Raw genomic sequence first — 22,920 nt, 5'->3', positions numbered from 1 at the left:
AAAACGTAGCCCCATATACATTTCTAGAGAGTGAAAATTATGTAGTGAGAGCTATGTATGGCTGCATTTCGTCTTTAAAATGAACGCTACGGGAAGGTATGATGCCGCCGATGGCTTCTGTTTCTTTTCCAGCTCCTCCGTGTGGAGTTTTTTTCCATTGTTACAAGTTTGTACAGTGGCTTGCCATGTACATTGGTGGACTAGAGTTGACCGAGATGATGGGGTTGAGTCCAGTGAAGAACAGTTTCAGAAAGCAGGTAAAACAAAAACAAAAGCCAAAAAAATTAAATAATAAACAAGTAAATAACAAGGTGAGAACGTTGTCAGATCTGAAAACATGGTAAAAATCAGGCAAGGGCTTTTCTGTTTCTGGATTGCTTTTGAAAACACTGTCGGTTGAATTAAGGGAAGTCAGTCAGTCGAAAGCAGCCTCTGGTGGATTTGCGTGAAAACAGCAGGCGTGAATGGCACTCGTGAAACAAATTTGAGATCTCAAAAAGCATACACAGCGGCCTCTGGTGGATTTACGAAAACAAAAATTGCAAAAACTGCAAAAAACAAAACAAAATGTAGCTCCTGGGACGTATTTGGCGCTCTCCAGAAATGTATATAGGGGTATGTATCAATATTGAGCCTAGGTTGTTTTTTTCTGCTTGTAAAATGTTACATTTGTTAATTTAAAAAAATTTGTTAATTTACATTTTTTTCATTTATTTATGGTTGTAAATAGCGTTATAGGACCTCGATCTCTGATTTAACATCTTTTGATGTTGTAAATTCAGCTCTAGAGCTTACCAAAGTGACTTTTATTGACATTTCAGTAACTTGAAATAATATAATGTACAAAAAATGATATATAGAGACATAAGTGAGTAAAATAACAGAAAATGTACTGGCAGTTTAATACAAGTTTTTTTGTAGCGTAATATACAGCACCAACACAAACAATATATCACTTTTAACTATTAAAAATGTTTATACGTCACCTTTTTTTTTTTACTTTTCAAGGTTAAAAGTTGGAAGAAAGGTCATGCAATTCAAAAGCACAAATAAATGTGGAGAAATTAAAAATAAAAATATGAATCACAAAATACGGAAAACTATTAATTTATAAATATTTTGAAAGTGCGTACAGTACATCAAGTTTTCTATTTTGATGAATGTACATCCTAAAACATCACTACTTTATTTGAACTGTTAAACATTCCCTTTACTCATGAATTTGACCTAATCTGCCTATTTAATGTCCACTTATCCCTTAAATGTACATTTGATATTTTTATTATTTTTTATTTTTCCACTCTTGGTTCAATTCTGGTGTCTACATCTCTGCGATCGTGTGTCTTGGCGTATTGAAGCTGTTTAAATAGTCCTTGAAATGTGGATTTGCAGCTCGGTTCTTTAGTTTCTCTAACAATCACACATAAAACTGATTTGAACGTGAAATAATAACATTTTTAGTCCAAGACAAACATGATGGGGAGTTCAGGAATGATCTGTCACGGCTATTACGCTGTAATTGAAAGGCAAACATTATTTTTACCTCAATGAAAGTGGTGGCTTAATGCAATTACTGGAGTGATGTGTGATTTCCAGGCATTTTAAGTACTCTTCTCGGTGTCTCTTTCTCTCTCTTTACGATCTGCTTCATAAAGGATAACGTTTTGCCTGAACGCTGCCCAGACTCTTCTCATGTGAGTAATAAGACTATATATACTGTGTGTGTGCGTGTGTGTACTGAGGGTAATTTTCAGCCACATGCTCTCTCATGCACTCGGGGTATATTTAATCACATTTATTTAATGCACGCGTATCTTTAAATAACATCAGTGGCCTGCAAATATACACTTCACAACAATATCAAGTGTCAACACTTCTTATTTAGAATGAATTATTTAACCAAATACATGTATTAGGATAGGTATGTGTTTAATTGCACCTATATGTAAAATGACCTCTTAACTATCCCATAAATCAACTCATGCTCTTAAATAGGCAGTTCACCCGAAAATTAAAATGCTTTCGTCATTTATTCACGCTTCAAATGTTTAAAAACCATTTTTCCTGTTGAACACAAAATGAGATATTTTGACAAATGTTGTAAACCTGTAACCATTGACTTACTTAGTATTTTCCTACTATGGAAGTCAGTGGTTACAGGCTTTCAGCTTTCTTCAAAATATCTTAAAAATAGTGAGTGCATTTTTCAGTTTTAGGTGAACTATTTACCCTTAAAATCTTTCAACCTCATTTGCATGTGTTGGGATTTATTTTGATTCAAGTTTGAACAAATAATTTCACTAAAGTTTCACTAAAAAAATCCTAGCTTGACCAGCAAGTTTGCTTTTATGTTCAGAACAAAGAAATATGGAAATGTTCACCTATGCTGTGTTAAATTTGTTTCTTTAAGCTTTTCTATATGAGTATTTACTGTAAAATTTTAGGTCATATATGGATAAACTCAATCATTGAACCAGAAAGTTTTTTTTTTTTCTTTTTTTTTGTCCACAGAGAATGAGCAAAGAGATTTGTTCGCTCGTATTACATGAATGCGCTTTCCACTTGTAATACTGCGCTTACGACCTTTGTCAGTGAAATAACGCCATATGTGCGTACGTTCATCTCGCGAATGTACTGTCTTCTGCTATTTTCATCTATTAGCCACTTTTTGGCTGCATGTTAGGGTTTACTGCTTACTTTTTATTCAATATTTGACCCATTGTTGGGTTATGACAACCCAGCATTTTTAGTGCCGTTTTGTGCTTTTATTGAATGATGTTCATTCATTCATTTATTCATTCATTCAATCAATCCATCCATCCAGCCATCAATCATCTATGCAGTCATCCATGCAATCATTTATTCATTTAATCTATCATCCATCCATGCCTCCATTCATTCATTCAGTCATTCATTCATCCATCTAGTCATCCATCCATTCCATCCATCAATTCATTCATTCATTTATTCAATCCATCCATCTACACATCTATTGATTTATTAATCTGTCAATGCATTAATTCGATCCATCCATCAATTCATTCATTCGTTTATACAATCCATACATCCATCCATCCATGCAATCATTCATTCATTTAATCAATCAACCATCCATCCATCCAACCATTCATCCATCCATGCATTCATTCAATCCATACATCTATCCATCCATCCATCCATCTATTCATTTATTAATTCATCCATCCATCCATTCTTTCATTTATTCATTCATCCATTCATTTGTTCAAATAATCCAACCATCCATCAATTCATACATTCATCCATCCATCCATCTATTCGTTTATTCGATCCATCTCTCCAACCATCCATCCATCCATCCATCCATCCATCCAACCTTCCATTCATTTATACATCCATTTTTTATTCAATCTATCCATCCATCTATCCATTTTATAATTTATTCATTACATACATCCACCCGTCTATGCATTCATCCACACATTCATTCCTTCATTCATTTCATACATCCATGCAATCATTCATTCATTCAATCAACCAACCATCTATCCATTTATTCATCAATACATGCATTCATTTGTTCAAATAACCCATCCATCTATCCATCCATCTATTTATTTTATTCATTTATTCATTAAATCCATCCACCCGTCTATGCATTCATTTATTCATGCATTCATGCATTATTTAATCAATCAATCAATCAATTTATTCAATCAATCATCCATCCATCCATCCAGCCATCCATCCAGCCATCTATAAATTCATTTATTTGATTTAGTGTAGCAATGGTTGTTTTTTAGAAGTCCTGTTAGTAGTAACTAAGTATATACAGTACATATATTTTTCTCACCATTTTTGATGTTTATGTGTTAAAGATCTGTCTCTTTTTTATTCCTCGACTTTTACATAAACATTTTGTGGTGTCCTATGCATGATATTAAACTGTGTATGTGTATATAATAGGGAACAGGCCAGTTAGATGACTTATCAAACATTTAAATATCTATCAAAAAAGCAAGCAAAACTCGTCAGGTGTTTGGTCAAAAGTTCACCAATTTCTTGTATCATGTTGCAAAGATTTCTCAACCTTGTTTCCTTCTCTTTTTTTTTATAACATGGCTGCCACACATCAAGTAAGTAGTAACATGATTCTAGCTGGCAGTAAACTGTGTTAACTCTGACCTGGGAATTTTCTAATCTGTTTGTACTTGTCATCCGCTGGTTTCCAGAGTAACCCTGACTATTTTGTCACATACTGGAGCGAATTAACCTCTACTCACTTTCAACCAGTGACAGGTTTTGCTTTATTAAATTGGCACCAGGTTTTTCCCACTTTTTTTCTCAGTTGGCAAACGTGTCATTATACGCTGGAGATTTAACCAATTATTTCCACTGCTGCCTATTTTAAGACCTGTTTTCGGTAATTCTGACTTTATGCACCAGATATTACGTCCGAATATTGAAACGGTCTCCTTATAAAACGTATGACTTTCCAAAATGTATCTAATAATGCAGGAATGCAGAATTTAATTGCTTTTCATGCTATTGTGAATTATTTGTATAGGCTGACGAATCAAATCATTGAGTCACACTTTAACAATACAAGAATGAACTACTTGTGAAGCATTTATAATCATAGTTCAACATTCACTAATGCATTACTCATTCATTCATTTTCCTTTGGCTTAGTCTCTTATTTATCAGGGGTCACCAAAGCGGAATGAACCAACTATTCCAATTTCACCAGCCTGATCTCACGAGGAAACACAAGTATTTTACGTTATGTCAGTTTAGTGGCTAATTCATATGCATTCGTACGAGTTCAGTCATACGAAAATGTATGATTTTAAAAAGAAGGTGTGGCACCAAACCCCACCCCCTAACCCCAACCCTCATTGGGTGATGAGCAAATCGTACTAAATTTTACAAATTAGATCAGACGAATTCATACGAATTAGCCACTAAATCAAAAAGCTACGAATTGCTGTGAGATTGCATTGGTTTCATGCAGCGGATGCTCTTCCAGCCGCCAATGTTGTGCAAGTTATTTCCCAACTGTTATACATTACAGATAACTTGTTACTGTTATTTAAAAGTAATCCCTTACCTTTCAATATTACTGTCTCAGAATTGTTATATGTACATGACTCTTATATAACTTTTTAGTTACTTTCACCAAAATAACTACAGAACTCAACATTCTAAAATTACGACATGTACTGCAGAGCTTTTTACATCCAGTAGAATGCGATATAATGACTGTGACCTATCCAGGCTACTAACAATATATGTTGTTATTTTACTGACAAATGTCGTGAGCGCAGTATTACAAGTTAAGAGCGCATTCATGTAATATGACCGAGCGTGCCGTAATACGTGCCGCTTTTCCGCTGCACGTTAGGGCTTACTGCGAACCGGGCTGAGCCAATAGTCTCGAGCTCAGAGGCTGAAACCATTCCAATAGCCAGAGGGAAATTAATAACAACACATACCTATATTCTCTAACCACGAACAGAAAATAGAACTTTTTATAGGTATTTTTTATTTGTTAATGTCTTGCGAGCGAAAAGTTTGTTGAAACGCAAGCGTTACAGAACATGTACTGAGTAAAATATTACTGAAAATGTAATTCCTTATGTAACGGAGGCCAGCTTGTAAGTGCTGTGCAGGTAAACCTCAGTCCTCTGACCTCTAAAGGCGCTCCAGTGACAGATGTTAGAGGTCATGGTCTTTAGCCTCCTTGTTAGAGCAACCAACTCCCATGCGGAAGGTCGCTGATTCGATACCAGCTCGGAGCGGGTTGGGTGGTGTAGGACTGGCAGGGTTACATTGGTGCCATGACCCGGATGGGAGTGAGGTTAAGGGGGATGAGTGTAACGGAGACCAGCTAATAAGTGCAGTGCAGGTAAACCTCACTCCTCTAACCTTTAAAGGCGCTCCAACGACAGATGCTAGAGGTCATGGTCTTTAGCCTCCTTGTTAGAGCAACCAACTCCCATGCGGAAGGTCGGCGGTTTGAGGTTCGATCCCAGCTCGGAGCGGGTTGGGTGGCTTAGGGCCGGTGGGGGTTACACTTACACTACTGCGTTAAAGGAAATAGTAATATGTTACTGTAATATATTAGTTTGAAACGCATTACTCCCAACTCCGCCAGCTGCTACCCAGTACTAGGAAACACCCAAACATTCTCACATCCACTCACACACTTACACTACGAACAATTTAGCCTACCTAATTCACCTATACCACAAGTTTAACTTAAACTAAGCTATTGTCACCAAAACACCCTCAACAATATTGACTACCTATGATTTCAAAGTAAAAAGTAAAATAAAAAAACGAACAAAAGCAGAGGTGTGAATCACATTTTGAAAGGAGGTATGCGAAGGAGTGTGCATGTTTGTGAGAGTGAGCTTTTAGAGAGGCGGAGTGGTCCTGGAGGAGATCCAGCTCAACTTGACTTGGCATGTGTTCAGCAATGATGTAATGAACTGGCAAACGCTTGTTGATTTCCTCTTGTTCAGCAGGTGAAACATAACAATCATCAGATCCACTTCACGCTTAACTTTCTCCATCCAAAAGGGTCTCAGCGCTGTTATTTTACGCCTAACACGCTCATGACACCTTGTTTTGCTTTTTCTCACACCCAACCATTCACTCCCAATCCAATCTAAGATGCTTGATGTTAAGATTAATGGCAGAATCGCAATTAACCGTTCCCCTTTGTAGTCGCGCACAAGAGGCTTTGACAGGGTTTACATAAGCTGTAAGCTGCGTTTTCATTCCAAACACACTCATCATGAGTCACCGTGTTGATGTGCAACAGTTTACAGAGTTACCAGGTGCATTGTTGCTCGCAAACACACTCGCCCGCCCAGCTAAAGAAAGGCCTATTCACGTTCACAAGAGGCGAGCTTTGGGAAACCGCTGCGCCTAATTCTGCTTTTGTGATAAATTGCGCAGAAATCTGCCGAGTAAACAGCTTCAAAGGCAAAATCAGAACAAAATAAACCTGGCCAATCAGTTATAGTAATGATTAAGAAGCGCATAGTTTGGCATGATAGATTTGAGGCTCTCACACATGCATGTGTATGTACATAGCGATCGTTGACAGACGCATAACAACACCCTGAATGCACAAAACACACTGGCATTCGCACACCCACACACACATTAAGGTGGATACGGTTATATGTGCAGAGCTGGATTTTTGTTTGAATTGCTGATATCGATTGGTCTGATTGATGAGAAGCACCTGAACGCAGATTTATTTGTGGAAATAGTAAATAAGCATTCACGAGAACTGATCAAATACCGATCTGCCGCACCTTACACACCTAGCAACACTCACAAAATCATTTTTGCTGCTTGTTCAAACTACTTAAATTTTAAATGAGCTGAAGTTAAGTGAACTTAGTCGATTTGTGTTTGTGTTCTCAGCATGAAGGAATTCTGTGGAACCCAGCATTATATACAGAAAAAATACAACTCAATAATGTATTAACCGCTCTATAAATGAGTTAGAATAAAGACCAATTAAACATTTTTAGCCTCAATTTGGGGGTAAGACTAATGTTTAATAAGGCTTTTAGGTAACAATTTAATATAAGGAACAGTTCACACTATTAACTAGTGGTTCATTACCCTTCTATTAATAAGATATTGGCTGATTATTAGTACTTAGCAAGTACATATTCTGCACAATCACATGCTGCATCCCTAAACCAAACTACTACCTTAATAGCTTTCAATAAGCAGCAAATTAGCAGTATATTGAGCTAAATGTCATGGTTAGTGGTTTATTAATACCTTAAAATAACCTTAAAATAAACATTCAACACCCTGAATGCACAAGACACACTGGCATTCGCACACCCACACACACAGTGAGGTGGATACGGTTATTTTTTTTGTTTGAACAGCTGATATCGATTGGTCTGATTGATGAGAAGCACCTGAACGCAGATTTATTTGTGGAAAAAGTAAATAAGCATTCACGAGAACTGATCAAATACAAATCTGCCGCACCTTACACACCTAGCAACACTCACAAAATCATTTTTGCTGCTTGTTCAAACTACTTAAATTTAAAATGAGCTGAAGTTAAGTGAACTTAGTCGATTTGTGTTTGTGTTCACAGCATGAAGGAATTCTGTGGAACCCAGCATTATTTACAGAAAAAATACAACTCAATAATGTATTAACCGCTCTATAAATGAGTTAGAATAAAGACCAATTAAACATTTTTAGCCTCAATTTGCTGGTAGACTTATGTTTAATAAGGCTTGTAGGTAACAATTTAATATAAGGACCAGTTCACACTATTAACTAGTGGTTCATTATCTTCCTATTAATAAGATATTGGCTGATTATTAGTACTTAGCAAGTACATATTCTGCACAATCATATTCTGCATCCCTTAACCAAACTACTACCTTAATAGCTTTCAATAAGCAGCAAATTAGCAGTATATTGAGCTAAAAGTCATGGTTAGTGGTTTATTAATACCTTAAAATAACCTTAAAATAAACATTCAACACCCTGAATGCACAAAACACACTGGCATTCGCACACCCACACACACATTGAGGTGGATACGGTTATGTGTGCAGATTTTTGTTTGAACAGCTGATATCGATTGGTCTGATTGACGAGAAGCACCTGAACTAAATTAATCAATAAGCGTTCATGAGAACTGATAAAACAGAAGGTGATGAAAAACTGCCGCACCTTACACACCTTGTAAACTAAATACAACTAAATTCCCATTCAGTCACTGTCAAAAAGTGATTATCTGCTGTATTTAAATGATTTAGAATAAAGAAAAAATTAACATTTATCACTTCGATGTGACCAAAAGACATTTAATAAGGATTTTAGGAAGCACTTTAGTTTAGGGACCAATTCTCGTTATTGAGTGACTTATTTAAGTGCCTATTTTTAAGATATTGGCTGCATGATGCAGTATTCTGTATGATAATATCCTGCCTCCCTAATCCTACACATTGCCTAACGCCAACTACCACCTTAATAACTATTAATAACACAAATCATAAGTTTATTGAGCTAAAAATCAAAGTTAATGGTTTGTTGATAGTGATAATTGTAGCTTAAAGTAAAGATTCAACAGCCTGAATGCACAAAACACACCGGTATTCACACACCCTCACACACATTAATGTGGATATGATTATATGAGCAAAGATGGATTTTTGTTTGAACTGCTGATTTCTGGAAATTAATAAATACGCATTCATGAGAACTGATAAAACAGAAGGTGATAAACCACTGCAGCAACTTACACACCTAAAAACGAAATACAACTGAATTTTGCTGTAAAAAAAAATATTATCTGTTGTATATAAATGATTTTATAATAGAAACTGCATTGAAATGCTGCATTATTACATTTATAGCTTTATTTTGGTGGTAAGATTGATGACTTTATTCCATTATTAATAGTAATATCTGCCAGCAATATTGAAAATATTTTAGTGTACCTTGTATGCCAGTCCATTTTTTAATTAATCTGTAAAAATAGATTATTATTGTAACACTGTAATAACATTAAGATTAAGATATTATGATAGAAGTTGATTACCAACATGATTTGCATACAGGTCTGTTGTGAGCATATATATGTATTCTTTTATAAAATAATAATAATAATAATAATAATAATAAAATCCATATAAATATACAACAATAACAATGATACGAATTGATTGCATATAATAATAAATAAATAATTAAGATACATTTCTATTTTATATCAATGATTGAAATAATAAAAGTCTAATTCATTTATTTGGTTAGACAATTGTGGATGATAAATTTGTTCTAAACATTCATTCATATTTTTATCAGCTTAGTCTCTATTAATCTGGTGTCACCACAGTGAAATGAATCGCCTACTTAACCAGTAAGTGTTTCACCTAGCGGACACCCATCCAGCTGCAACCCATCACTGGGAAACATCCATATACACTCATTGACACACATAATGTAATAAACTTAAATATGACTAAAATTTAAAAGGCAACTTGCTGCAATTTTTTTTTTAACCCAGGCTCATTCTGATTATGTACTCCTATATACATTCTTGTAGAGAATAAATTACGTCCCAGGAGCTACTTTATTTTATTTTTTTTTATAATAATACACCAGAGGCCATTGTGACCCCACAACCCTCCTTAAACCCAACCAATAGCGTTTTCAAAAGCACCAATAGACTCGATAACACCAGGGGTGTTGCTAGACATAAAGCTCTACTGGGGCACAGCTCACTTTTAAAAAATAAATAAATAAATAATAAAAATAAAATTATTTATATACAAGTGGTGCATGTTCACAACCGGGACCCCGGGAGCAAAGAAGCACATCAGCAAGCAGGAGTGGTGCATGAAGGTGGCACGCGGGTATGTTTTTTCTGCGCATATGCTCAGTTTGCTTTTTGATTAAACTACATTGCTTTTACCAGCGTTGAATCAGCTGCATAGAGAATAACACCTTTATTCTTGGATAATCACTTTAAATAAATACACTTGCTTATAAAGTAAATCGTATCTTAAAGCATTTATTGGAACACTGGCGATTTTTACTGGGTCCAGTAAATGGGGTCGAGCGACGCCCCTGGATCACACCCTAAATTAAGTCAGCGTTGAACTAAATTGGGCTCAATGTTAACTAATTATTTAGCTACATGATGCATTTTAATGCACAAAGGAAGTTTAATACATGACTTCGCAATTGTAAACACGCTGAACAAAATGTGAATGGCTTTAAGTTTAATGTTAAACAACTTCCCAGAGGAAATAGCTACATGAATACATCAAGTTTTATGATTAACCTACAAACTGACATATTGACTAACAGCCGAATATGTGTTATTAATTTCACCATATTTAATGTGTTCAGCTTTCTTTTTTATTTAGTTTAATGCATTTAAACCCTATTTTAATATTAGCTAAAAAAATCTTAGGCACCCTGGCTGACTTTTCATCTTGTTCATGTTCATATTGTGTTCATTGAAGCGGAAAAAAAGCAACACGTTTCTAATGCTAGCTGGTCGGCTTATGCGTCATCGCCAAATAAACGCTGTCTTAGATTATGGGGTTGAAAGATGGCCTCCTTTCTATCACACAGGGCAGATAAGTCTATCAACGAATCAGCCTCGCAGGAAGGGAGCTGCTTAAAAGCTCATAAATGTCTCCTTTTCTTCACTTCCTTTTTGCTTAATCTTGTCCCTCTGGGCAAACGGATGAAACGCTTGCACTTTTGCAGAACCTTAAGCCAGAGCTAAGCAGTTAAAGATACATACAGTCGAGCGAAAGCCTGAAGTAATTTGAAAATCCATATAGCGCTTTGTAATTTGGTGTAGTTTGCAGAGATCAATAATTATCAATTAGAGGGATCGGACAGGAATATTTCTGCCTCGGCTTGCTTTATGTCTTTTTAAGTGTTTGTTCTGGCTGTAGTTCAGTCTTAAATGTTAGTCAGTGCTACATTTTAATGCATTTAATTGCAGTGCTTTTGCAAATCATCATTTGATTTATATGCTGGACGGTCGGTCAGTCAGACTGAATGCTTTCAGAAGACTACATGCACAAGCATACAATCTTTAAAAAGAGTATCAAGCGGTTATTGGGTGTTTAAATCACTTTAAATCAATGGAAAATAAATAAATGAAGAAGGAATGCACTGTAAAAAGTATTGTTGAATTTTCTTAAAATTAATAAGATGTTGCCTTAAAATTTGTACGTAAATTAAGTTAAATCAGCTTAACTGTTTCAAGTTACAATGGGTTTACTCACTTTTTAATGTACTGGCTTTTTATAATGTACTGCTTTATTAACATACAGTATATTTAGAGTGTATGCAGACTATAGTATGCAAAAAGAGCATTAATTTTATTAATATTTTACTCAATTTAAAAATAAATAAATAACATTTGCATGGGTGGGGGGAAAAAGTTTAATATGCTATATGTAATTTAAATTACTTTTAAATTAATTCCGCAACATAGGCTCCTTCTGAAAACGTAGCAGTATATACATTTATGTAGATCGCGAATTCTGTAGCCAGAGGTACTTATGGCTGCATTTCATCTTTAAAATGAACGCAACGGGGCGGTATGACGCCATTCCTTTTCGCGCTAGCAGCTGACCGCTAGCCTTGGAACGGGCGGCTTTTCTGCTGTTACAAGTTTGTCTAGAGTCTCACCACATACGTCGCCAAACTTAAGACGCAGAGAGAAGTTGACCTCGATGACAGGGTTCGAGTCCAGAGAAGAATGGTTCCAGGTAAGACAAAAACAAAGGCCAAAAAATAAAACAAACAAGTAAACAATAGGGTGAGAATGTGGTAAAATCTGAAAACGTGGTAAAAATCAGCTTTTCTTTTTCTTAATTGCTTTTGAAAAAGCTGTCAGTTGGGGTTAGGGAAGTGGGTGGGAGGGGCAATGAGTGCTTTAAAAAAGACTATTGGTTGGGTTTAGGGAAGGGTGTGGGTGGGAGTATCGGTTGGTCAGTCAGTCAGTCATCAGCGGCCTCTGGTGGATTTACGTAAGAACAGCAGGCGCAAATGGCACACACGAGAGAAATTTGAGATCTAAAAAATTGTACACAGTGGCCTCTGGTGTATTTGCGAAAACAAAAACAGCAGAACTCTCCAGAAATTTAAATAGCGGTGCGTTTGGAATTCAACCAAATAACAAAGCAAATAATTTGGGTATTTTTTTGCATATTTTATGAATACTGTGATTTTTGGACAAACACTTCTCACATTGTTTATTTATTTATTTTTATTTATTTTTTTGCATGTTATAAAGAAGAATGTAGCATGTTTCAGTAAAATCACCATAAAATGGTTAGGTCTGGTTATTAAATAGTTTATTTGTCATCAAAGTCAATTCCATGGCACTGTGGCATAGAGTATTCCATGTCTTAATTGGTTGCATATTTTTATATATATACGTATGTCCTTTGCTACTTAAATGATGCGTATTGGGTAGAATTTGCAAGATCTAACTTAAAATTTTCAAATTAAAAGGATGAAAATACCAACAGAGGCTCGTTGTGAAAACATACCCCTATATACATTTCTGGAAGCACGAATTATGTAGCCAGAGCTATGTATGGCTGCATTTTGTATTTAAAATGAATGCTACGGGGCGGTGTGAGGCCGCTGACAGCTTTTGTAGCTATTCGCGCTACTGGCTGACCACTTACCTCCATGTGGACGGCTTTTCTGCTGTTGCCAGTTTGCCTATAGTAGCTCGCCACGTATGTCGGTGACCTTGAGACACAAAGAAGAGTTTACTGCGACAACAGGATTTGATTCCAGTGAAGAACAGTTCCAAAGCAGGTAAAATAAAATAAAAAACAAAAGTCAAAAAATGAAATAAACAAGTATATAACAGGTTGAGAATGTGGTGAGAAGGAGACTGTCGAGGTTTTTTTTTTTCTGGATTGCTTTTGAAAACACTATCGGTTGGGTTTAGGAAAGGGGGTGGCTGGATTAATCTGTGCTTTTGAAACCACTATTGCCTGGGTTTAGGGAAGGGGGTGGGTGGGAGTATCGGTCAGTAGGTCTGTCGGTCAGTCAGTCAGTCAGTCAATTAGTCAGTCAGTCAGTCGACAGTGGCCTCTGGTGGAATTACGCGAGAACAGCAGGCACAAATGGCACTCATGAGAGAAATTTGAGATGTGAAAAAGCATGCACAGCGGCCTCTGGTGGATTCGCGAAAACAAAAGCTGCAAAAAAACGTAGCTTCTGGGATGTATTCGGCGCTCCGCAGAAATGTATATAGGGGTACGTAATCAGAGTTAGCCTGGGTTGAAAAGTGCAACACTGTAAATGTTTTTTGCAGAGCATGGTTCAACTGCTATGGTACAGAGTATTCCCATTGCACCATTACAAGTTGAATGTCTTCAATTATTCAACACAGGCTCATTGGGAAAATGAGAACCGAGAAATACTTGGTACATATGGCTACATTTAATGTGTAAAGCGAACGCATATGGATGTTTTTTTTTTTTTTCCAGTGTGACATTACAGTAGTGGGAAAGCATTGCAGGTCGAATCTGAACTTGCATGAGCAGTACAGTTCTGACTGATCGCCTCAGTTTAATTACGACAGGCGCTGAAGCAACACTGAAGCTTCATATGTTTAAACACTACATATTTTCTCACCACTTTCAGATGCATGACGCTTAGAATTTAATCTGGCAAATCTTGCGGAATCCCATTTTCCAGTCCAATTTGAAATAATCTACAAATGTCTACAGTCGCTGCAAGTATGTGCAGGATGGACCCCACAGCAAGACTGTTTGTGATACACAGCAATGCTCAAATTAAGCAGTTTGGACGGGGTTTGTGAGTGTGGTAAAACCAGCAGCCTAAACCCTTCCTATAGGCTTCTGTTTGAACAATGTGTAACATAAGCATCAATCTCTCTTCAAGGCAATAAATCACACTTAAAGCATAAACTACTGGTAATTATAACCACAGGTTGGTTATATTCACAAATATATCACTTGTTTTGACAATAAAGATGGACTTTCTAGCAAAAAATTAGTTTTTATTTGTTCAAACTACTTATTTAAAATGAGCAGAAACAAGACAATTCTTGAGATTTCATTCGGACAACCTATTTTTTTATGTTCAATCCAAATAAATTTTCTGAAAGTGTTAGGTTAACCTAATAGATTTGTGTTGGGACAACATGAATGAATTGTGTGGAACCCTGCATTTTTGACAGTGTAGTGTGATTGTTTTTGACTTGCAACTTAAAGTAATCAAACAAATTGCATTGCAATGTTGTTTTAAATAAATTGTTACTTTTTATTATCTGCTTTTGTGAAAATTACAGGTCATCGTAAAATAAAAGCATAATAAAAGTGCAAAATAATAAGTCATTTTTTTGTGTTACATCACAAAATTGTACATAATAGTACCAATGTAATTTTAAGTTGAGCATAACTGTACTGATATACAGTATATATTAAATTAAATTAAATTAAATTAAATTAAATTAAATTAAATTAAATTAAATTAAATTAAATTAAATTAAATTAAATTAAGGGGTGATGCAGTGGGTAGTGCTGTCGCCTCACAGCAAAAAGGCCGCTGGGTCCCTGGTTCAAACCTCTGCTCAGTTGGCGTTTCTGTGTGGAGTTTGCATGTTCTCCCTGTGTTCGCATGGGTTTCCTCCGGGTGCTCCAGTTTCCCCGACAGTTCAAAGACATGCGGTACAGGTGAATTGGGTAGGCTAAATTGTCCGTAGCGTATGAGTGTGTGTGTGGATGTGGATGTTTCCTAGAGATGGGTTGCGGCTGGAAGGGCATCCGCTGCGAAACCGTGCTGGATAAGTTGGTGGTTCATGCGACCCCGGATTAATAAAGGGACTAAGCCGACAAGAAAATGAATGAGTAAATTAAAATAAATTAAATTAAATTAAATTAAAAATTTAATTAACTTAGCCCAGGGTGGGCTGGTTGGCATTTCTGTGTGGAGTTTGCATGTTCTCCACTTGTTGCTATGGGCTTCATCCAGTGCTCCGGTTTCCCCCTAAGTCCAAACACATGCGCTATAGGTGAATTGAATAAGCTAAATTGGCCATAGTGTATGTGTGTAAATGCAAAAGTGTATGAGTGTTTTCCAGTGTTGGGTTGTAGGTAGAAGGGCAACATATATTATTAAAAAACATATATTAATATACTAGAAAAGTTGGCAGTTCATTCTACTGTGGCGACCCCTGATAGAGACTAAGCCGAAGGAAAATGAATGAAAGAATGAATGTAGCATAATTCTAAGTTGAGCAAAACTACCAGTAAATTTACAAAAACAATATATAAAAATAAATAATAAAAGAAAATATTTTTTAATTATTGAAATTAAATAAAAAAAATTAGCATTGCTTTCTTTAGTACATTAGTGTTATAATAAAATACCAATATTACATAATAATAATAATAAAAATGATAATAATAATAATAGTTTTTTAGTACATTAAAGTGTTCTAAAGTAATAAAATTAAATGAAATTAAATGAAATATTAGGATTGCTTTCGTTGGTCCATTTAAGTGTTGTAATAAAATCATAATATTAAATTATATTAAATTATAATAAATAATAATAATAATAATAACAATAAATAAAATTAAAATCAAAATGAAAATTAAAGTTAAACAAAATACAATAAAACACAACATTGCTTTCTTTGGCACATTAAAGTTTTACCATCATTTCTTATAGCATTTGTTACTTAAAATGTTAGAACAGCTGTTTAAGCAAGACTGCACCTTTTTATTTATTTAATATAAAATCTGCCAAACATAATCATATAAATCAAATGTAAAATTACATTAATAAAATGAGGTGTTGACTGCAAACATTTCCGAACAAAGCGCACACTTTCTAGTAAACTGCTGTTTTGTGGTGATGTCGTCATCGGTTTAGAACGTGTCTGTCATTGATTAATTGGATTATTATTACAAGATGTTTCCCAGGAACAGTTTTTTTTAGCCCTGTCTTGCTCTTTGGTATATTTGACACGTAAACAAGCTCTTAAATGAAGCGTCGATTGTTGAAGGTACGACTGCATGAAGTGCCAGGGTGAAGAAAAAAGCTCACCTTTTCAACTATTGAAAAGAAGACAGGAGAGCGTGTTCAATCCTGAGCCACCAGCACCTCTTACAGCAAACATAGAAAACAGTTAAAACAGTTAATGCCCACTGACAGATTGTCATGTTGTAGATTCTTTGACATGGAGCGTCATCTTTGAAAAAAAAAAAAAAAAAATTGGGAGAATGTTTAATGGAAAATATGAACACTTGATTCTATTGTTTTTAGGTCTTAGTTTAAATTCAGGTCTTTAGGTCTTTATAAGTTATAAGTTAGATATATATAGAGTTATATATATATAAGTTATATATATATATATATATAGAGAGAGAGAGAGAGAGAGAGAGAGAGAGAGAGAGAGAGAGAGAGAGAGAGAGAGAGAGAGCAAAACAAAGCGTACAAATAAAAAATACAATATTTAAAATTAAATTAAATTAGATTAAACATGGTTTCTTTGGCACATTACAGTATAATAAAATTAAATTTATAATAAAATTTTTTATAAACTTTACTTAAATTAAGCATGCTTTCATTGGCACATTGCAGTATAATGAAATTAAATTTATAATTAAAAATTAAATTAAAATAAGTATGCTTTCATTGGCACATTGCAAAAAAATAACTTGATTGGCACATAAAAAAATTAAATTAAATTAAACATGCTTGCTTTGGCACATTACAGTACAATAAAATTACATTTATAATAAAAATATCTTAAATAAAATAAAACTAAATTAAATTAAGCATGCTTTCTTTGGCACATTGCAGTATAATTAAATTCAATTAAATTTATAATTTATAATAAAAAAAATTACTAAATTAAATAAAAAATAAATTAAGTTAAGCATGCTCTATTTGGCACATTACTGTATATTAAAATTAAATTCATAAATAAAAAAATTAAAAAATTAAATTAAATTACTTTGGCACATTACAGCATGATAAAATGTAATTTATAATTTAAAATTTCTAAAATTAAGTTTAATTAAATTAAACATGCTTTCTTTGGCACAATAGAGTATAATAAAATTTAATTTAGAATAAAAAAAATGTAATCAAATAAAAATATTATTAAATTGAACATTAGCATTGCTTTCCTTTGGCACATTAAAATGTTATAATAAAATGAAATATAAAAAAGCAAATAATAATAATAATAAATTTAAGTAAATACAAACAGATTAAATTGGCATAGCTTTCTTTGGCACATTAAAGTGGTATAATAAAATAATAGTAATTAAATAAAATTAAACATTAGCATTGTTTTCTTAGGCACGTCAAAGTGTCATAATAAAATAATAATAATAATAATAAATGTAATTAAATCAAACATCGTAAGATTCCTTTCTTCCTTTGGTACATTAAAGTGTTATAATCATAAATCATGTTGCAAATTCTTCAAAATGTCATCTTTGGAAAAAAAAAAATCAGAAGAACATTTAATGAAAAATGCAAACACTTGATTTCTTTATTTTTCATCATTAGGTCTTTTTTTAAAAAGTGCATTCTTTCTGACGTGTTAGTCTGCATCTGCACATGTATGTAGGCATAGGCATGTTTGTGTTTGTATAGATGAGCAAGTGTTTCACCCGCTAGCTCAAATTTTGATTTACATGTTCCTGTTCACACCTAGAGCTGGTCGTATATCATGAATGACAGGCGGAGACCGAGATGCAGCAAGCACACTCAGTCCACAAACAACCCAGCATTAATCCAGCCCTATAATTGTTTCCAATTTATAGTTTAGCGTTGCCTCCGAGCGGATGAGGCAAATGCTTGCACAATCTGCCAGCTGAGGTGTTTGGATACGCAGTGCTCAATGCAGGCATTCTTTAAGCATGATCCCACTACGCTCCTCTTTTCTTATAAATATATTATCAAAACATAGAAACAGAAATGAATAACAACCAATGTACAAGCATGGAATAGATAACGTCATGGCACACAACTTTCAGTGGTGTAAACTAACAACTTACAACAGGCTATATACACAGCTAGTGCTTTTCAGCCAACAATAAACTTGAGTATTTTCAGTTTCTTAGGGTTCTGTTTACAGCACTGATGTTGTAATGTAATTAAAACGCAATCAGTTAAATAGACTTAAAGGTGCAGTATGTAAGTTTGACACCCAGTGGTTGGACTAGGTATTGCGCTCCTGGTTCAAAACACATGCAAGCACAGGTTGCCAGATTGATGACACCAATAGGAGTGTGTCTGACTGCAGAGGCTAAAGGCTGATTTAAGTCGAGTTGTAAATAAAAGCAATGCCACATGATAGAACAAAAAGTTTTTGTCCTAACCAGCACCTGAAATTTGACAAACGGTTTCTATTTCTTGCAGCTGAACAACAGAAAACTGACAATTATCACCTCAGGTACACCTCATGTGCTTTATTCAGTGTTAAATGCTAATAATGTGAGTTTGAAGGCCATTTTACATGACATTTATTGCCTTAGATCTTGCAAATAAAATAAACCATTTGAGATTGAACTTTAGAATTGTGACTCAGTTCAAGACGAGAAATATCAGTGACTCAGCATTATTCAATTCAATTCATCTTTATTCGTATAGCTTCACATAGAAGATTATAGTGAATTGAAACAGTGTAGTTTAGTCTTCAGAATTGAGGTTCAGTTTGAGTTTAGATTAGTTCAGTTCAGTGAGGTTTAATATTCACTGCTGAGAGTTCAAACGCTCTACAAGTGCCGAAATATTAGTCCTCCATGGTATTGGTAACTTCTGATTTTGCGATATTTTATTTTTCTGCAATAAATATCGCGATGAATACAGTTTCAGAAGATAGTCTGAATAGATCTATTTGACAGTTTTCTGGGCAGTCTAACAGTATTCAGAAATGCTTTTCTTACTTTGTTTAAATTCGTTTCTGGTCCGAATGTCAAATGTGTTCTTACACCATGTAAAAAATATTGTTTAGTTTTCACCGTCAGAAGAAATGGGTAAAAATTAAAAGGTTTTTTTTTTTGCTTGTTTAAAAGAAAGAGAGGAAATAAAGAGACTAAGCTGAAGGAATATGAATGAAAGAATGAATGATTGTGTGTTACATACATGGTTTGTAGTGTAATTTTAAATTGAGCAAACCTGGACCGATATATTTACTAAAACAAAATATAAAAATAAACATACAATAAAAAATATTTTTAAAATATTTAAATAAATAAAACATTTGTATTGCTTTCTTTAGTACATCAGTGTTATAATAAAATAATAATATTACATAATAATGATAATAATAATAATAATATTAATAATAATAATAATTGTTTTCTTTAGTACATTAAAGTAATCTAAAATAATTAATTGAATTAAATTAAATTAAATTAAATTAAATTAAATTAAATTAAATTAAATTAAATTAAATTAAATTAAATTAAATTAAATTAAATTAGCAATGCTTTCTTTGGTGCATTTAAGTGTTGTAATTATTATTATTATTATAGGTGAAAATTAAAAGTTTTTTTGCCTGTTTTAAGAAAACTATCTGCCAGTGGGGTAAGCAAAATAATCTTGTTTTCATTTTGAAATGTAGATATTTGGACTAGAAACAAGACACAAATTCTAAGTTGGATTTTTTTTTGCATAAATCATATAAATTCCACATAAATATAGTGATTAAATACAACATTGCATATCTTTGCGATGTGACTACTGCGAATACGCACATTGCGATATTGATGCTGAAGGGTATATTGTGCAGCCCTAATGTACATTAATAATGTTAGAGGTTTAGTATAAATTTGATTATAAACTATTTTGTTGGAGTTCTGATTGGCTGTATTTAAATTTCTGTAGTGATTCATCTGGTGTAAACAGCCAAATTGCTTATCACTGCAAATCTCGTCACATAGGACACAGAGTTACAATGTAAACTGCTCACCTAATGTTTACATTCGTAATATTTATAATATTTTGTATTTAATAACCACTAGGTCTACTTGTATTAACCTTTACTATGTGTTTGTTTATATATGCTAAATAACTATTAATAACTATTAAATTATTGGCCAATTCATAGCTATATCATACTCTACATTAAAAAAAAAAACATTAAAAAGCATGAAGGTCTACTCTATAACATAAAGCCCACACCGAATCACAACTTGACACTGTGGCTGACAGACAACTATAATTGCTGTGTACTTGTGCATGTGATAAGTTCAGTGCGTATAACCTCACACCATACAATTCTTTCCAAATGAATAGATGGTCTATTCTGCCCATTAAACAGACAGCTTGCCTAATCCCACTGTTCTACAGATGACCTGATGGCTCGTTTCCAGACTCACCCAGGACAAGCCCTGACACCAGCGCCGGCTCCCATCCAGCTGCTGCCAAAGGGCTGTCAGTAACCGCTCAAAGGGGAACCAACAATACTTACATCTCGCTCCCATTGATAGAAGGATGTATTGCATATCCATAAAGGCCCTGAATCTTGTGCACACGCCACGCCTGATATGTGAAAGAACAAGAATAAGCCCCACCATTCAATTTGACCAAGTTGCAAAAGAACCACATATGTAGAAACAACTGCAACAGTGGCTGGCCGGTCTATAGGATTGACTCATCTTACATTACAGCATGTTTTTGAGGACGTTCAGAGCCTGTGATTCATTTCAGGAGCTTATATTAGAACAGAACCATCTGGTTTTGCTCAAGGAGTCTGTATAGGAGTGTCAAAATTAATCGTTTCTTCGGTGCATCGCGATGCAGACGCGGACAATTCGGTATCGGTTCAGTAATAATCATAACCGGTTATTACTGACGTCATTTACCTCATATGCGCTCTGTCGCGAGGGAGGCGATCGCGAGTATTTACAGCGCTTTAACTACTTAAAACTCATAAACTGTGCACAATTTCACTGTGTGTGTTTGCTGGATCAGTCTTTCACTGACATATACAACAATAGCCCCTATTTCACTGAGATCGAGAGAATGAAAGTAGCCTACTCCATTTCTCTCTCTCTCTCACACGCGCTCTGTCTCTGTCTCTCTCTCTCTCTCACACACACACACAGTGGCCCATTTGACCTCCTGGCGTGGCTTTTCTTCTCTTATCGGCTGTTTTACAGCGTTACTTTTGCATCCAGCAACGAGCGCGTGTCTGCAGAGTTTTCTCCACCGTGTCTATCATACATCAGCTGTGAGATCGCCGCTGCCGCCTGCCGCTTATCAGCATCACTCATCTGTGAAGAGCCCAGCGCACAAGAGCCAATCGCAACCATTTTTGTTGAGGGTGTGACCAATCAAAGAGGTGTAAGAGAACTAGACAAGGATCAGAAATTGAGCTGGATGTTTATATTTGTTTATATTATTTGCTTAATGCTCGTTTTGTTTAAAGTTACAGTTTGTATATCTGACTGTTTGTATTAAACAACAAAATTGTATTACAAATAATATATAAATATAAATATATTCATACATTTTAATACAAGAGCTGCTGCTGTGAAGAAAATATAAAACTGTGTATGGAAAGCACCGTCAATGCACCGTGATGCACCGAAATATCGAATTGAACCGAATCAATGGCATGATAATCGTAACCGAACCGTGAGACTAGAGTAGGTTCACAGCTCTAAGTCTGTCCCACAGCAGCTGACCAATATAACTAACTTGTTAGCAAGGTAGCACATATGGTATGCTAAAAAATACTCAAGTCGTCATAGATTTACAGTACAATAACACTGAGTTTGTATTTATATTTATACTTTGAAAGTAATAAAATGTGTTTAAAAGTAATACAAATTGCATTAACATACACATTTTATCAGTTAGCTTTCTTTGGGAATTGAACCCATAACCTTAGTGTTGTTGGGGCCATCCCATTTGAGCTTCACGAGGGTAAACAGAGTTAGGCTTAGCGTTAAGGGTGTTGGGGTTAGGGAGTTGGACTTGTAATTAAATGGTTGCAGGTTTGATTCGTGGTCCAGGCAGGAATTGAAGATGGGGGTGTGAATGAACCACACTCTCTCCATCTTCAAAACCCACCTAAGAACCCCTGTTTATGCTCACTGTGTGTGTTTGTGTGTGCTCTCTCTGCTCACTCATGTGTGTGTGTGTGCACTTGGATGGGTCAAAAGAAGAGGACCAGTTCGATTATGGGTATCCATACTTGACAATACTCACTTTGCTTCACTTTAAATCATATTTTTACTCATTATGCCAAAAACATTTTATTGGTTCTTTCCATCCAGTCTGACATTAAAACATAGTTTGGCAAATGAATGACTAATATGTATATATGAATTTGTACAATTGGTGGTACAGTGGGTAGCACGATCGCCTTACAGCAAGAAG

At 34.7% G+C, this 22,920-nt stretch overlaps 1 long non-coding RNA gene across 15 annotated transcripts in view; it reads right to left on the bottom strand.

The window, feature by feature from the left end:
• Positions 1–22,920, bottom strand: part of LOC137488231 (uncharacterized) — a 60,339-nt gene that overhangs the window by 22,085 nt on the left and 15,334 nt on the right. For 5 of the 15 annotated variants that reach the window (XR_012393873.1, XR_012393876.1, XR_012393879.1 and 2 more), the window contains 2 exons: positions 16,618–16,762; positions 13,212–13,278 (listed from right to left, as the gene is read on the bottom strand). The exons of 2 other annotated variants lie outside the window; for them this stretch is intronic. This is a non-coding gene — a long non-coding RNA (uncharacterized lncRNA). The remainder of the gene's footprint in view (positions 1–13,211; positions 13,279–16,617; positions 16,763–22,920) is intronic. 8 more of the 15 variants (XR_012393870.1, XR_012393867.1, XR_011007185.2 and 5 more) reach the window with 2 other exon arrangements.

The sequence above is a fragment of the Danio rerio genome, chromosome 18 (assembly GCF_049306965.1).
Source record: "Danio rerio strain Tuebingen ecotype United States chromosome 18, GRCz12tu, whole genome shotgun sequence".
Lineage (NCBI taxonomy): Eukaryota > Metazoa > Chordata > Actinopteri > Cypriniformes > Danionidae > Danio > Danio rerio.
This window is presented reverse-complemented; position numbering and strand designations above follow the sequence as displayed.